A 16,051-nucleotide genomic window follows, 5' to 3' on the forward strand; every position below is an offset into this window, starting at 1 on the left:
CCCGTTTTGCTGATATTTTAATTCATCCGACAGGACAGTGATTCCTATAGGCTGCGGGGATTTGGCGACGTCTATTAAGTGACACCGTAGCGCTCCCTCTCGCCCTCTCTCTCTCTCTCCACTGCCGGTCCTGTGTGTGTGAGTAAGTGCAGCGTGGCCGCAGCAGGTGCGGACACAAATTGTTTGTTGCGGTGAGTTTGCTGAAAGTAACTTTAATGTCAACGGAGATCACTCAGAAAACGTTCCGCAAATATGAACCTTTATTCCGTCCCTAGAGCCAGCGTACAGCTGTGTGCGTGAGGGTGAGACTGTATCAGCGTCGGCATAAATGCGCGCTGTAATCTTCAGTCATAAGAGTAATACTTGTAAGTAATGCGCCGGAACAATTAACAGAGTCTTCACTATTGTGTGCGTGACATTAAGTTAAGTTGTCTTTTCCTGTTTTAGTAATTGCTCTCAAGACAATAAGGACGGCGTGGATCCCTGCTTTATTTTAAATGAATTAAAGGTATGACATAATGATGTGTTTTATGATTGTCAATGTTTTCAAACATTTTGATAAACTGGTTTAAATTGTGTGAACTAACTACAACAAGTTTGTTTTATAGGGCTGCCTTATTTGACCTTATTTAAATTTAGTTTCTTTCTGATTTATTGGTTTGATTATTGTGCTTTTTGTTTTATTTTATTTTGTTCTATGGGAATGTGCAATATGGTTGACTGGTACGTATTAAATAAATTGTATATTTCTGAAATCACAGCCTCTTCTGCTGATGTTTTAATGTTCCTGACAGGACGGTGATTCTTATAGGCTGCAGGGAGTCGGCGAAGTCTATTTAGGGACCCCCTAACTCTTCCCTTCTCCCCCTCTCTCTCTCCCCCCACTGCCGGTCCTGTGTGTGTGAGGAAGTGTTGCGTGGGCCGAGCAGGGATGGATTTATAAAAGAGTGCGTAGGATTCTCACTAAAAGTGTGCTTATGCCCAAAAGCAGGAAATGGCGTAAGCCAAAGCTAATTCCGATTTATAAAACCGTGCGCACGCAAAACCTGAACTCCAAATCCGCTCTCCACACGCTCAATTTCTACTATAAATGGTCAATGCATAGCACGTCACGAATATTAAATTATGAAGCTGACCAATGGTTTTCCACCGCGAGTCCTGACGGAGGCACGGCATCAAGCGATGTGAAGAGGAAGTAAAACTTTCAGACACTGACATCGAGGTGTTTGTTAGTGAGATGGAGGTGAAGAGCGACTTATGGGACAGCTGTGATGTCACTAATAAAGGAAATACACTGATACTCTGCCGCTGCTGCTGTGGATAACACAATGTGTGAGAATAGAAATCGCTGAACCCTCGCTTCCTCCTCATCCTATACCATTCGCATGCACACATCGTCCAGAACCCCCCACCGGGGTCACGGTAGTATTTATCCATTTAGAGAATCGGACCGCTTCCCTCACATCAGTGGATCCTTGCCTCCACTCTGGGATCTTATTTGGAAAGTTTATTCATTTCTTGTAAGTGATCTCCTGTGCGCTCTGCCCGCTCTCTGTGCGCTCTGCGCCACTGCGCTCTCTGCGGTCTGCGCGCTCTGCTGAATTATGTTGAATTTCATTTAAAACAATAATAAACAGACAAATACATTTACATGACAATTGTTTACAGTGCGGGAGTTACACTCCAACAGACCGCATCACACTCGCGCTGTGGGTTTTACGCGGTGTGATTGCCGCCGGTCTACGGGGAGTATGACGGAAGTTGCATGTGCGCAGGACATCAGCTCCTGTGGAAACACACGAGCAAAGCGATGACGGAAGCGACGCTGATGGGATCGGTCCCAGAATTTCCTTGTGGTTAACTCTTTAGATTTGGAAGGGTCGAACATCAAAGCAGCAAACACAAAAACCTGAAGGGAACAACCTAAACTTAACTACTGAAATTAATGGAACCAAAAGACATGTTCCTATCCTGACTCCTCTTCCAGAAACAGGAGAAAAAATGGGTTCAACTCAAATGATACCCACCCCCCGAACCTGGCTGGGACATCCTCAACAGATCTTAAGACACGCTACAAGTGTAAGGGGTCAATTCTTAATACAGTTTTCGAGTTTTGGCAGTGTTATTTTTCCCGTTTTGCTGATATTTTAATTCATCCGACAGGACAGTGATTCCTATAGGCTGCGGGGATTTGGCGACGTCTATTAAGTGACACCGTAGCGCTCCCTCTCGCCCTCTCTCTCTCTCTCCACTGCCGGTCCTGTGTGTGTGAGTAAGTGCAGCGTGGCCGCAGCAGGTGCGGACACAAATTGTTTGTTGCGGTGAGTTTGCTGAAAGTAACTTTAATGTCAACGGAGATCACTCAGAAAACGTTCCGCAAATATGAACCTTTATTCCGTCCCTAGAGCCAGCGTACAGCTGTGTGCGTGAGGGTGAGACTGTATCAGCGTCGGCATAAATGCGCGCTGTAATCTTCAGTCATAAGAGTAATACTTGTAAGTAATGCGCCGGAACAATTAACAGAGTCTTCACTATTGTGTGCGTGACATTAAGTTAAGTTGTCTTTTCCTGTTTTAGTAATTGCTCTCAAGACAATAAGGACGGCGTGGATCCCTGCTTTATTTTAAATGAATTAAAGGTATGACATAATGATGTGTTTTATGATTGTCAATGTTTTCAAACATTTTGATAAACTGGTTTAAATTGTGTGAACTAACTACAACAAGTTTGTTTTATAGGGCTGCCTTATTTGACCTTATTTAAATTTAGTTTCTTTCTGATTTATTGGTTTGATTATTGTGCTTTTTGTTTTATTTTATTTTGTTCTATGGGAATGTGCAATATGGTTGACTGGTACGTATTAAATAAATTGTATATTTCTGAAATCACAGCCTCTTCTGCTGATGTTTTAATGTTCCTGACAGGACGGTGATTCTTATAGGCTGCAGGGAGTCGGCGAAGTCTATTTAGGGACCCCCTAACTCTTCCCTTCTCCCCCTCTCTCTCTCCCCCCACTGCCGGTCCTGTGTGTGTGAGGAAGTGTTGCGTGGGCCGAGCAGGGATGGATTTATAAAAGAGTGCGTAGGATTCTCACTAAAAGTGTGCTTATGCCCAAAAGCAGGAAATGGCGTAAGCCAAAGCTAATTCCGATTTATAAAACCGTGCGCACGCAAAACCTGAACTCCAAATCCGCTCTCCACACGCTCAATTTCTACTATAAATGGTCAATGCATAGCACGTCACGAATATTAAATTATGAAGCTGACCAATGGTTTTCCACCGCGAGTCCTGACGGAGGCACGGCATCAAGCGATGTGAAGAGGAAGTAAAACTTTCAGACACTGACATCGAGGTGTTTGTTAGTGCAACCCAGTCTCATCAGAAAACGTTCAATGGCAACGTTGGTCCACTTGGAACGACGTTACCATCCCACAATCTGGCCTCTCAGATTGTGAGATGGTAACATTTAGTCCTCCCATTGTTTTGCATTGGCGTGTTCTCACGTCACGTGACTCTCAAGCTCCCGTCTGCGGAGAGGAAAACATGGCGGAGATTCCTTGTTTTTTCAGATAAAAATATAATTTTGTAACTTAGTTTGGGCATAAAAATACATTCTGACACCATTTCTAGCGAGAAATGTGCTCTTTGCTTCCACAGTCTTCAGCCAGTTCGTGCTTATGATAAATATTTTAATAGTTATCACGCATGTTTTTATCGTTGCTATGACGGTTGCCATGCCACCACGGCGCAGCGTGGTGTTTAAATCACAGTCCCTGTGGTGTCCTTCAGTGATCGTGAATGTTATTCATGTTATATAATAGTAATATTTGAGGCTAGATAACATCTCTAATGAGAAGGAACCTGCGAGTCTGTTCATACCGAGGCCGGCCCGAGTGCGCGAGCCGAGCGGCCCGAGTGCGCGAGTGCGCGAGCGGCGCGAGCCGAGCGGCCCGAGTGGCGCGAGCCGAGCGGCCCGAGCGGCGCGAGCCGAGCGGCCCGAGTGCGCGAGCGGACATGACGTGTGGCTGTCGTAAAAACCCTATTTGTAAACAACCAGTCCTTTTAACTCGGGGCTGCGTCATAAACACGGCGCGCTTGGAAGACCACGATGTCATCTTCCTTCTGTCAGGTAAGTAGTTTATTGTTTTTAAAGATCGTTACGATCTAGGTTTACAGTCCGAGTGCGGAGAGAGTCCGTCAATCCACACTATGGACGCTGTTCATCAGCTAATACGCCATTGTTAGCCACATGCTTCAGCCCACGGTAGCCTGTGCTACCTGGGAGGTGAATACATGGTTGTTGAAAGCAGTTCAAGACGCTTAGCTCATCATTGAGGGACGCTACAATATAAATATAAACATGAATTTGATTTATGAATGCTTTAGATTAATAAGGAGTGTATTTCTCTACTATTACTCCACAATATCAGGTCAATTTGGTTTAATGTATAGTATGCACTATGACAATAATGTTTCCATGTTATGGAGTTGCGATTCATTTTATAAAACAATTGCTATGTTCTGTTTTTTAATCAAGGAGGATCCAAGTGAAGCTACAGGAGTTTCATTAACGTCAACAACTTGGACCGAACGGTTTGTTTTGCTTGATGAAGAGCAGGAAGGGCAGCCTGGAGAGAAAGAGAAGCCGGGTTGAGCCCACTACCATCATCCACGTACCACGAGGAAGATGAGGGAGAGAAATGATCCTACCATTAAAGAGGTACTTTTAAGTTACATACCAGAAACACCATTTTATATAATGTGCTAAATATACATTTTATTACATCCCCAAAGTACGCTTGCTGAAATACAAGTTTATATCACACTGAAAGAATTTTGATCAATCATGCTTCCCTGCTGTGATTGTTTAACTGGGAAAACAACTTTTTCCACAGGAAGGCAAGTAAATTTAAGGAATACATGTGCAAAGTTTTCCTCTGTTATGTATAATGATGACCCCCATCAAACATAATGTTAGCAATATTTACACCTTTTAATTTATACTGATTATTTCTGTCTACATGTGTGAATTTGCCTTCATTAGTTTCAGAAAAGAGCGATGATGTATCGGTCAGTGGGCGGCAGCACGAGACTCCGCAAACTAGTCTGTAAGCAAAGCAGACGAAGGCATCGAGGTTGCGGCCTGCCATCATTGTTATTTTTGCTTAAGGGACTGAATATGTTTCATGTAGAAATATTAGCATTTCCCTTATATCTACCAAAACTGCTTGTTTCCCAGACTGCAGTTTTGTTTTGATCCGATGTGGTGTGCAAATACAACCGTATCTGCAATGGGTTGTGGGGCATTAACATTTGTAACTCTAATTTTGTTTTGACAGACTGTGAAAAGAACGTTGAGAACATCACCACTCTACAGGAAGACACAGTCCAGTAATGGGTGTCAGAATTGCAGTAGTGAACGACAGGTACTGTGGAAAAATGTGTGTCATTGTTGTACAATGTCCTTTGACTCTGTTTACACAAGGTTAACACAAAAAGGTTTGATTGTAAACTGATATTGGTATGAATTCATGTTATTCTCCTCTTCACAAGAAACAAACAATCCAAATTACCTGCAGAAAGCCCTTGATGGACGCTTCAGCTGCATCGTCAGACTGGCCAGACAGCAAGATGCCAACTTTAATGCCAATTTATTTGTGTAACATTCTGTGACCAAATGTATAGATAACTTTTTGTAGATTGTAAAAAAGATAACCCATTTATTAAAAAAAAACTACACTAGAATTACCGCACTGCGTTGTATGACTCCGCTAACCAGTGCAGTGTCTGTCTACATATTTCTACATATTTTCTCTCGTATAAATGACACTGTGTCTCTTGACAACTGAAACCATAAGATGAGGTCAGTGTGGCCTTGACCTTTTGACTTTAACACAAATACACAGTTAGACAATCCGAAAACATACAGTTATGCCAAAATATATTTTGTTTCACATTCTAGATGGCATAAGCAGAGACATCAACTCAGGAAAAATATTTCTGTAGAAAAGAAAGCCCTGTACGTGTGTACGTATGTATACATACACATGTACAAACGCACTATTGAGACGTTTTGTTTTTTATCATATATTCTCAGGCAGTACTGATGCATTTACTGAGAGGGGACGTGAGGGCCTACTCTGCATGCTCAGAGTTCAAGCCCAGCAGGCTGCAGCGGGCCTGAAATATTCTGGAACAGCAGCACAGTCTTTAGATGACTCCTCTGAAGATGAAACATGGCGAGGTACTTCTCCACTGATGAAGAACTGTGAGGGCTGTGATTAGCTACACTCTCTTGCTACAAGGCTACTCTTGCTACTCCCTGGCAGCCTTAGGAAGGCATTAGCTTGCTGTGTGGTAGCTGTTAGCTTCAGCATTTTTAGTTTTTAGCGGCCTGTGTGACGTTTATGTTTAAAACCAAAAAATCAGAGGGAACCATCTTCATAATTTAACACTATGGTTTGTTTGTGTGTCCTTCAGTTCTTCTCAAGAGAAGCAGTACAGGTGTGCCTCAGCTCCACGGTCCCTCCTGCAGCCTCCGCTCCTGATGCTAACCTCATGTCTCCATCACACCAAGCAGCAGACCTGGATTGACAGACCTTTCTCCAGAGCTGCCCCCTCCCTCTGAAACCCCCCTCTCCAAAACACTATTTGTGTAGTTTTTAAAGTATTTTTTGCATGAGAATTGTTGATCATAACATTTCCAGCAGATGCCTTAATGTAATGTTTGTGCACAATAAATGACATTGATCATAACATATTGCTATTTCCTTGCACTTCTACACCATGATATTGTCAGATAAGATGCTGATTACATTAAAGCAGTGAATGCTATGCTTTAAGCAACATAAACACACAATGATCCAATGGATCGGAAGTAGAATGGGCACATTACATTCTGTAGAGAATGCCTCAGTAATTGAAGTCAGAAAATAACTTTCTTTATCTGAGGTTCCAGTCATTTATAGTCACAGCAAAGCACACAGGTCTGGTTGTCTAGGGACACCCATATCATATTGTTTAAGATGTGTAACATCAAGTTTGTGTATCAGTGCAAAATACATACCGTCATTAGTCAAGAGTTCACTCTCTTGTTTACACTAAATTTAGGTGACCCAGATGTTTCACAATGCAATCTGATAAGGTCTTATGAGAAACATTCTTAACATTAAAGAAATGAACACAGAGGATAGCAGTAGATGTTTGACTCAAATCAGTAGCTGGTAATCAGCAGCCTGACTTTTTCAAACACATTAATACCACAATGAATGAGGCAGGGCCTTCTATCAGAAATCAACTATATCGTCACATTAGGTTTCTCTTGAGCTCATTGGAATTACCTTCACATTCCACTCACTGTCACCTGAACCATACTGTTGTTTCTGTATCTACAGTGACTTTTAGGAAAACATGTATAAAGCAATGTATAAACAATAAGACATCTTATTTATATAGAGCTTTTCAAGAAGTGCAAGTACTTAACTGAGGGACAGCTTATACAAACAATATATATGTCTTAAATCCATGTGATGGGACAGCCTCTCACTTGGATGTAAACCAATTTTAAAACACATTTGCTTATACTGGAGATCTTTTAAATTAATGTCCCAGAAATGATTTCTGATGGAAAACCCCTGCCTCATTCATTGTAGTATTAATGTGTTTGAATAAGTCAGGCCGCTGATTATCAGCTACGGATTGAAGTCAAACATCTACTGCTATCCTCTGTGTTGATTTCTTTAATGTTAAGAATGTTTCTCATAAGACCTTATCAGATGCATTGTGAAACATCTGGGTCACCTAAATTTAGTGTAAACAAGAGAGTGAACTCTTGACTAATGACGGTATGTATTTTGCACTGATACATAAACTTGATGTTACACATCTTAAACAATATGATATGGGTGTCCCTAGACAACCAGACCTGTGTGCTCTGCTGTGACTATAAATGACTGGAACCTCAGATAAAGAAAGTTATTTTCTGACTTCAATTACTGAGGCATTCTCTACAGAATGTAATGTGCCCATTCTACTTCCGATCCATTGGATCATTGTGTGTTTATGTTGCTTAAAGCATAGCATTCACTGCTTTAATGTAATCAGCATCTTATCTGACAATATCATGGTGTAGAAGTGCAAGGAAATAGCAATATGTTATGATCAATGTCATTTATTGTGCACAAACATTACATTAAGGCATCTGCTGGAAATGTTATGATCAACAATTCTCATGCAAAAAATACTTTAAAAACTACACAAATAGTGTTTTGGAGAGGGGGGTTTCAGAGGGAGGGGGCAGCTCTGGAGAAAGGTCTGTCAATCCAGGTCTGCTGCTTGGTGTGATGGAGACATGAGGTTAGCATCAGGAGCGGAGGCTGCAGGAGGGACCGTGGAGCTGAGGCAAACCTGTACTGCTTCTCTTGAGAAGAACTGAAGGACACACAAACAAACCATAGTGTTAAATTATGAAGATGGTTCCCTCTGATTTTTTGGTTTTAAACATAAACGTCACACAGGCCGCTAAAAACTAAAAATGCTGAAGCTAACAGCTACCCAACAGCAAGCTAATGCCTTCCTAAGGCTGCCAGGGAGTAGCATGAGTAGCCTTGTAGCAAGAGAGTGTAGCTAATCACAGCCCTCACAGTTCTTCATCAGTGGAGAAGTATCTCGCCATGTTTCATCTTCAGAGGAGTCATCCAAAGACTGTGCTGCTGTTCCGAAATATGTCAGGACCGCTTCAGCCTGCTGGGCTTGAACTCTGAGCATGCAGAGTAGGCCCTCACGTCCCGTCTCAGTAAATGCATCAGTCCTTCCTGAGAATATATGATAAAAAACAAAACGTCTCAATAGTGCGTTTGTACGTGTGTATGTATACATACGTACACAATGCATACATATTATGTATACATACGTACACACGTACAGGGCTTTCTTTTCTACAGAAATATTTTTCCTGAGTTGATGTCTCTGCTTATGCCATCTAGAATGTGAAACAAAATATATTTTGGCATAACTGTATGTTTTCGGATTGTCTAACTGTGTATTTGTGTTAAAGTCAAAAGGTCAAGGCCACACTGACCTCATCTTATGGTTTCAGTTGTCAAGAGACACAGTGTCATTTATACGAGAGAAAATATGTAGAAATATGTAGACGGACACTGCACTGGTTAGCGGAGTCATACAACGCAGTGCGGTAATTCTAGTGTAGTTTTTTTTTAATAAATGGGTTATCTTTTTTACAATCTACAAAAAGTTATCTATACATTTGGTCACAGAATGTTACACAAATAAATTGGCATTAAAGTTGGCATCTTGCTGTCTGGCCTGTCTGACGATGCAGCTGAAGCGTCCATCAAGGGCTTTCTGCAGGTAATTTGGATTGTTTGTTTCTTGTGAAGAGGAGAATAACATGAATTCATACCAATATCAGTTTACAATCAAACCTTTTTGTGTTAACCTTGTGTAAACAGAGTCAAAGGACATTGTACAACAATGACACACATTTTTCCACAGTACCTGTCGTTCACTACTGAAATTCTGACACCCATTACTGGACTGTGTCTTCCTGTAGAGTGGTGATGTTCTCAACGTTCTTTTCACAGTCTGTCAAAACAAAATTAGAGTTACAAATGTTAATGCCCCACAACCCATTGCAGATACGGTTGCATTTGCACACCACATCGGATCAAAACAAAACTGCAGTCTGGGAAACAAGCAGTTTTGGTAGATATAAGGGAAATGCTAATATTCCTGCATGAAACATATTCAGTCCCTTAAGCAAAAATAACAATGATGGCAGGCCGCAACCTCGATGCCTTCGTCTGCTTTGCTTACAGACTAGTTTGCGGAGTCTCGTGCTGCCGCCCACTGACCGATACATCATCGCTCTTTTCTGAAACTAATGAAGGCAAATTCACACATGTAGACAGAAATAATCAGTATAAATTAAAAGGTGTAAATATTGCTAACATTATGTTTGATGGGGGTCATCATTATACATAACAGAGGAAAACTTTGCACATGTATTCCTTAAATTTACTTGCCTTCCTGTGGAAAAAGTTGTTTTCCCAGTTAAACAATCACAGCAGGGAAGCATGATTGATCAAAATTCTTTCAGTATGATATAAACTTGTATTTCAGCAAGCGTACTTTGGGGATGTAATAAAATGTATATTTAGCACATTATATAAAATGGTGTTTCTGGTATGTAACTTAAAAGTACCTCTTTAATGGTAGGATCATTTCTCTCCCTCATCTTCCTCGTGGTACGTGGATGATGGTAGTGGGCTCAACCCGGCTTCTCTTTCTCTCCAATCTGCCCTTCCTGCTCTTCATCAAGCAAAACAAACCGTTCGGTCCAAGTTGTTGACGTTAATGAAACTCCTGTAGCTTCACTGGGATCCTCCTTGATTAAAAAACAGAACATAGCAATTGTTTTATAAAATGAATCGCAACTCCATAACATGGAAACATTATTGTCATAGTGCATACTATACATTAAACCAAATTGACCTGATATTGTGGAGTAATGGTAGAGAAATACACTCCTTATTAATCTAAAGCATTCATAAATCAAATTCATGTTTATATTTATATTGTAGCGTCCCTCAATGATGAGCTAAGCGTCTTGAACTGCTTTCAACAACCATGTATTCACCTCCCAGGTAGCACAGGCTACCGTGGGCTGAAGCATGTGGCTAACAATGGCGTATTAGCTGATGAACAGCGTCCATAGTGTGGATTGACGGACTCTCTCCGCACTCGGACTGTAAACCTAGATCGTAACGATCTTTAAAAACAATAAACTACTTACCTGACAGAAGGAAGATGACATCGTGGTCTTCCAAGCGCGCCGTGTTTATGACGCAGCCCCGAGTTAAAAGGACTGGTTGTTTACAAATAGGGTTTTTACGACAGCCACACGTCATGTCCGCTCGCGCACTCGGGCCGCTCGGCTCGCGCCGCTCGCGCACTCGGGCCGCTCGGTTCGCGCACTCGGGCCGCTCGGCTCGCGCCGCTCGGGCCGCTCGGGCCGCTCGGCTCGCGCACTCGGGCCGGCCTCGGTATGAACAGACTCGCAGGTTCCTTCTCATTAGAGATGTTATCTAGCCTCAAATATTACTATTATATAACAAGAATAGCATTCACGATCACTGAAGGACACCACAGGGACTGTGATTTAAACACCACGCTGCGCCGTGGTGGCATGGCAACCGTCATAGCAACGATAAACACATGCGTGATAACTATTAAAATATTTATCATAAGCACGAACCGGCTGAAGACTGTGGAAGCAAAGAGCACATTTCTCGCTAGAAATGGTGTCAGAATGTATTTTTATGCCCAAACTAAGTTACAAAATTATATTTTTATCTGAAAAAACAAGGAATCTCCGCCATGTTTTCCTCTCCGCAGACGGGAGCTTGAGAGTCACGTGACCTGAGAACACGCCAATGCAAAACAATCGGAGGACTAAATGTTACCATCTCACAATCTGAGAGGCCAGATTGTGAGATGGTAACGTCGTTCCAAGTGGACCAACGTTGCCATTGAACGTTTTCTGATGAGACTGGGTTGGTTAGTGAGATGGAGGTGAAGAGCGACTTATGGGACAGCTGTGATGTCACTAATAAAGGAAATACACTGATACTCTGCCGCTGCTGCTGTGGATAACACAATGTGTGAGAATAGAAATCGCTGAACCCTCGCTTCCTCCTCATCCTATACCATTCGCATGCACACATCGTCCAGAACCCCCCACCGGGGTCACGGTAGTATTTATCCATTTAGAGAATCGGACCGCTTCCCTCACATCAGTGGATCCTTGCCTCCACTCTGGGATCTTATTTGGAAAGTTTATTCATTTCTTGTAAGTGATCTCCTGTGCGCTCTGCCCGCTCTCTGTGCGCTCTGCGCCACTGCGCTCTCTGCGGTCTGCGCGCTCTGCTGAATTATGTTGAATTTCATTTAAAACAATAATAAACAGACAAATACATTTACATGACAATTGTTTACAGTGCGGGAGTTACACTCCAACAGACCGCATCACACTCGCGCTGTGGGTTTTACGCGGTGTGATTGCCGCCGGTCTACGGGGAGTATGACGGAAGTTGCATGTGCGCAGGACATCAGCTCCTGTGGAAACACACGAGCAAAGCGATGACGGAAGCGACGCTGATGGGATCGGTCCCAGAATTTCCTTGTGGTTAACTCTTTAGATTTGGAAGGGTCGAACATCAAAGCAGCAAACACAAAAACCTGAAGGGAACAACCTAAACTTAACTACTGAAATTAATGGAACCAAAAGACATGTTCCTATCCTGACTCCTCTTCCAGAAACAGGAGAAAAAATGGGTTCAACTCAAATGATACCCACCCCCCGAACCTGGCTGGGACATCCTCAACAGATCTTAAGACACGCTACAAGTGTAAGGGGTCAATTCTTAATACAGTTTTCGAGTTTTGGCAGTGTTATTTTTCCCGTTTTGCTGATATTTTAATTCATCCGACAGGACAGTGATTCCTATAGGCTGCGGGGATTTGGCGACGTCTATTAAGTGACACCGTAGCGCTCCCTCTCGCCCTCTCTCTCTCTCTCCACTGCCGGTCCTGTGTGTGTGAGTAAGTGCAGCGTGGCCGCAGCAGGTGCGGACACAAATTGTTTGTTGCGGTGAGTTTGCTGAAAGTAACTTTAATGTCAACGGAGATCACTCAGAAAACGTTCCGCAAATATTAACCTTTATTCCGTCCCTAGAGCCAGCGTACAGCTGTGTGCGTGAGGGTGAGACTGTATCAGCGTCGGCATAAATGCGCGCTGTAATCTTCAGTCATAAGAGTAATACTTGTAAGTAATGCGCCGGAACAATTAACAGAGTCTTCACTATTGTGTGCGTGACATTAAGTTAAGTTGTCTTTTCCTGTTTTAGTAATTGCTCTCAAGACAATAAGGACGGCGTGGATCCCTGCTTTATTTTAAATGAATTAAAGGTATGACATAATGATGTGTTTTATGATTGTCAATGTTTTCAAACATTTTGATAAACTGGTTTAAATTGTGTGAACTAACTACAACAAGTTTGTTTTATAGGGCTGCCTTATTTGACCTTATTTAAATTTAGTTTCTTTCTGATTTATTGGTTTGATTATTGTGCTTTTTGTTTTATTTTATTTTGTTCTATGGGAATGTGCAATATGGTTGACTGGTACGTATTAAATAAATTGTATATTTCTGAAATCACAGCCTCTTCTGCTGATGTTTTAATGTTCCTGACAGGACGGTGATTCTTATAGGCTGCAGGGAGTCGGCGAAGTCTATTTAGGGACCCCCTAACTCTTCCCTTCTCCCCCTCTCTCTCTCCCCCCACTGCCGGTCCTGTGTGTGTGAGGAAGTGTTGCGTGGGCCGAGCAGGGATGGATTTATAAAAGAGTGCGTAGGATTCTTACTAAAAGTGTGCTTATGCCCAAAAGCAGGAAATGGCGTAAGCCAAAGCTAATTCCGATTTATAAAACCGTGCGCACGCAAAACCTGAACTCCAAATCCGCTCTCCACACGCTCAATTTCTACTATAAATGGTCAATGCATAGCACGTCACGAATATTAAATTATGAAGCTGACCAATGGTTTTCCACCGCGAGTCCTGACGGAGGCACCGCATCAAGCGATGTGAAGAGGAAGTAAAACTTTCAGACACTGACATCGAGGTGTTTGTTAGTGAGATGGAGGTGAAGAGCGACTTATGGGACAGCTGTGATGTCACTAATAAAGGAAATACACTGATACTCTGCCGCTGCTGCTGTGGATAACACAATGTGTGAGAATAGAAATCGCTGAACCCTCGCTTCCTCCTCATCCTACCATTCGCATGCACACATCGTCCAGAACCCCCCACCGGGGTCACGGTAGTATTTATCCATTTAGAGAATCGGACCGCTTCCCTCACATCAGTGGATCCTTGCCTCCACTCTGGGATCTTATTTGGAAAGTTTATTCATTTCTTGTAAGTGATCTCCTGTGCGCTCTGCCCGCTCTCTGTGCGCTCTGCGCCACTGCGCTCTCTGCGGTCTGCGCGCTCTGCTGAATTATGTTGAATTTCATTTAAAACAATAATAAACAGACAAATACATTTACATGACAATTGTTTACAGTGCGGGAGTTACACTCCAACAGACCGCATCACACTCGCGCTGTGGGTTTTACGCGGTGTGATTGCCGCCGGTCTACGGGGAGTATGACGGAAGTTGCATGTGCGCAGGACATCAGCTCCTGTGGAAACACACGAGCAAAGCGATGACGGAAGCGACGCTGATGGGATCGGTCCCAGAATTTCCTTGTGGTTAACTCTTTAGATTTGGAAGGGTCGAACATCAAAGCAGCAAACACAAAAACCTGAAGGGAACAACCTAAACTTAACTACTGAAATTAATGGAACCAAAAGACATGTTCCTATCCTGACTCCTCTTCCAGAAACAGGAGAAAAAATGGGTTCAACTCAAATGATACCCACCCCCCGAACCTGGCTGGGACATCCTCAACAGATCTTAAGACACGCTACAAGTGTAAGGGGTCAATTCTTAATACAGTTTTCGAGTTTTGGCAGTGTTATTTTTCCCGTTTTGCTGATATTTTAATTCATCCGACAGGACAGTGATTCCTATAGGCTGCGGGGATTTGGCGACGTCTATTAAGTGACACCGTAGCGCTCCCTCTCGCCCTCTCTCTCTCTCTCCACTGCCGGTCCTGTGTGTGTGAGTAAGTGCAGCGTGGCCGCAGCAGGTGCGGACACAAATTGTTTGTTGCGGTGAGTTTGCTGAAAGTAACTTTAATGTCAACGGAGATCACTCAGAAAACGTTCCGCAAATATTAACCTTTATTCCGTCCCTAGAGCCAGCGTACAGCTGTGTGCGTGAGGGTGAGACTGTATCAGCGTCGGCATAAATGCGCGCTGTAATCTTCAGTCATAAGAGTAATACTTGTAAGTAATGCGCCGGAACAATTAACAGAGTCTTCACTATTGTGTGCGTGACATTAAGTTAAGTTGTCTTTTCCTGTTTTAGTAATTGCTCTCAAGACAATAAGGACGGCGTGGATCCCTGCTTTATTTTAAATGAATTAAAGGTATGACATAATGATGTGTTTTATGATTGTCAATGTTTTCAAACATTTTGATAAACTGGTTTAAATTGTGTGAACTAACTACAACAAGTTTGTTTTATAGGGCTGCCTTATTTGACCTTATTTAAATTTAGTTTCTTTCTGATTTATTGGTTTGATTATTGTGCTTTTTGTTTTATTTTATTTTGTTCTATGGGAATGTGCAATATGGTTGACTGGTACGTATTAAATAAATTGTATATTTCTGAAATCACAGCCTCTTCTGCTGATGTTTTAATGTTCCTGACAGGACGGTGATTCTTATAGGCTGCAGGGAGTCGGCGAAGTCTATTTAGGGACCCCCTAACTCTTCCCTTCTCCCCCTCTCTCTCTCCCCCCACTGCCGGTCCTGTGTGTGTGAGGAAGTGTTGCGTGGGCCGAGCAGGGATGGATTTATAAAAGAGTGCGTAGGATTCTTACTAAAAGTGTGCTTATGCCCAAAAGCAGGAAATGGCGTAAGCCAAAGCTAATTCCGATTTATAAAACCGTGCGCACGCAAAACCTGAACTCCAAATCCGCTCTCCACACGCTCAATTTCTACTATAAATGGTCAATGCATAGCACGTCACGAATATTAAATTATGAAGCTGACCAATGGTTTTCCACCGCGAGTCCTGACGGAGGCACCGCATCAAGCGATGTGAAGAGGAAGTAAAACTTTCAGACACTGACATCGAGGTGTTTGTTAGTGAGATGGAGGTGAAGAGCGACTTATGGGACAGCTGTGATGTCACTAATAAAGGAAATACACTGATACTCTGCCGCTGCTGCTGTGGATAACACAATGTGTGAGAATAGAAATCGCTGAACCCTCGCTTCCTCCTCATCCTACCATTCGCATGCACACATCGTCCAGAACCCCCCACCGGGGTCACGGTAGTATTTATCCATTTAGAGAAT

General features: G+C 42.7%; 3 long non-coding RNA genes across 3 annotated transcripts; 2 read left to right on the top strand and 1 right to left on the bottom strand.

Moving 5' to 3' along the window:
• Positions 1–4,027: 4,027 nt before the first annotated feature.
• On the top strand, positions 4,028–5,745 carry LOC128424916 (uncharacterized). Its single transcript, XR_008333067.1, has 4 exons — positions 4,028–4,129; positions 4,538–4,720; positions 5,340–5,426; positions 5,554–5,745. It is a non-coding gene; the product is annotated as an uncharacterized LOC128424916 (long non-coding RNA).
• Positions 5,746–6,100: 355 nt separating this feature from the next.
• LOC128424917 (uncharacterized) lies at positions 6,101–6,756 on the top strand. Its single transcript, XR_008333068.1, has 2 exons — positions 6,101–6,244; positions 6,481–6,756. It is a non-coding gene; the product is annotated as an uncharacterized LOC128424917 (long non-coding RNA).
• Positions 6,757–8,928: 2,172 nt separating this feature from the next.
• Positions 8,929–10,912, bottom strand: LOC128425003 (uncharacterized). Its single transcript, XR_008333079.1, has 3 exons — positions 10,814–10,912; positions 10,223–10,405; positions 8,929–9,603 (listed from the first exon to the last, which is right to left on the bottom strand). It is a non-coding gene; the product is annotated as an uncharacterized LOC128425003 (long non-coding RNA).
• Positions 10,913–16,051: the final 5,139 nt, after the last annotated feature.

Source organism: Pleuronectes platessa, chromosome 19 (genome assembly GCF_947347685.1).
Source record: "Pleuronectes platessa chromosome 19, fPlePla1.1, whole genome shotgun sequence".
NCBI lineage: Eukaryota > Metazoa > Chordata > Actinopteri > Pleuronectiformes > Pleuronectidae > Pleuronectes > Pleuronectes platessa.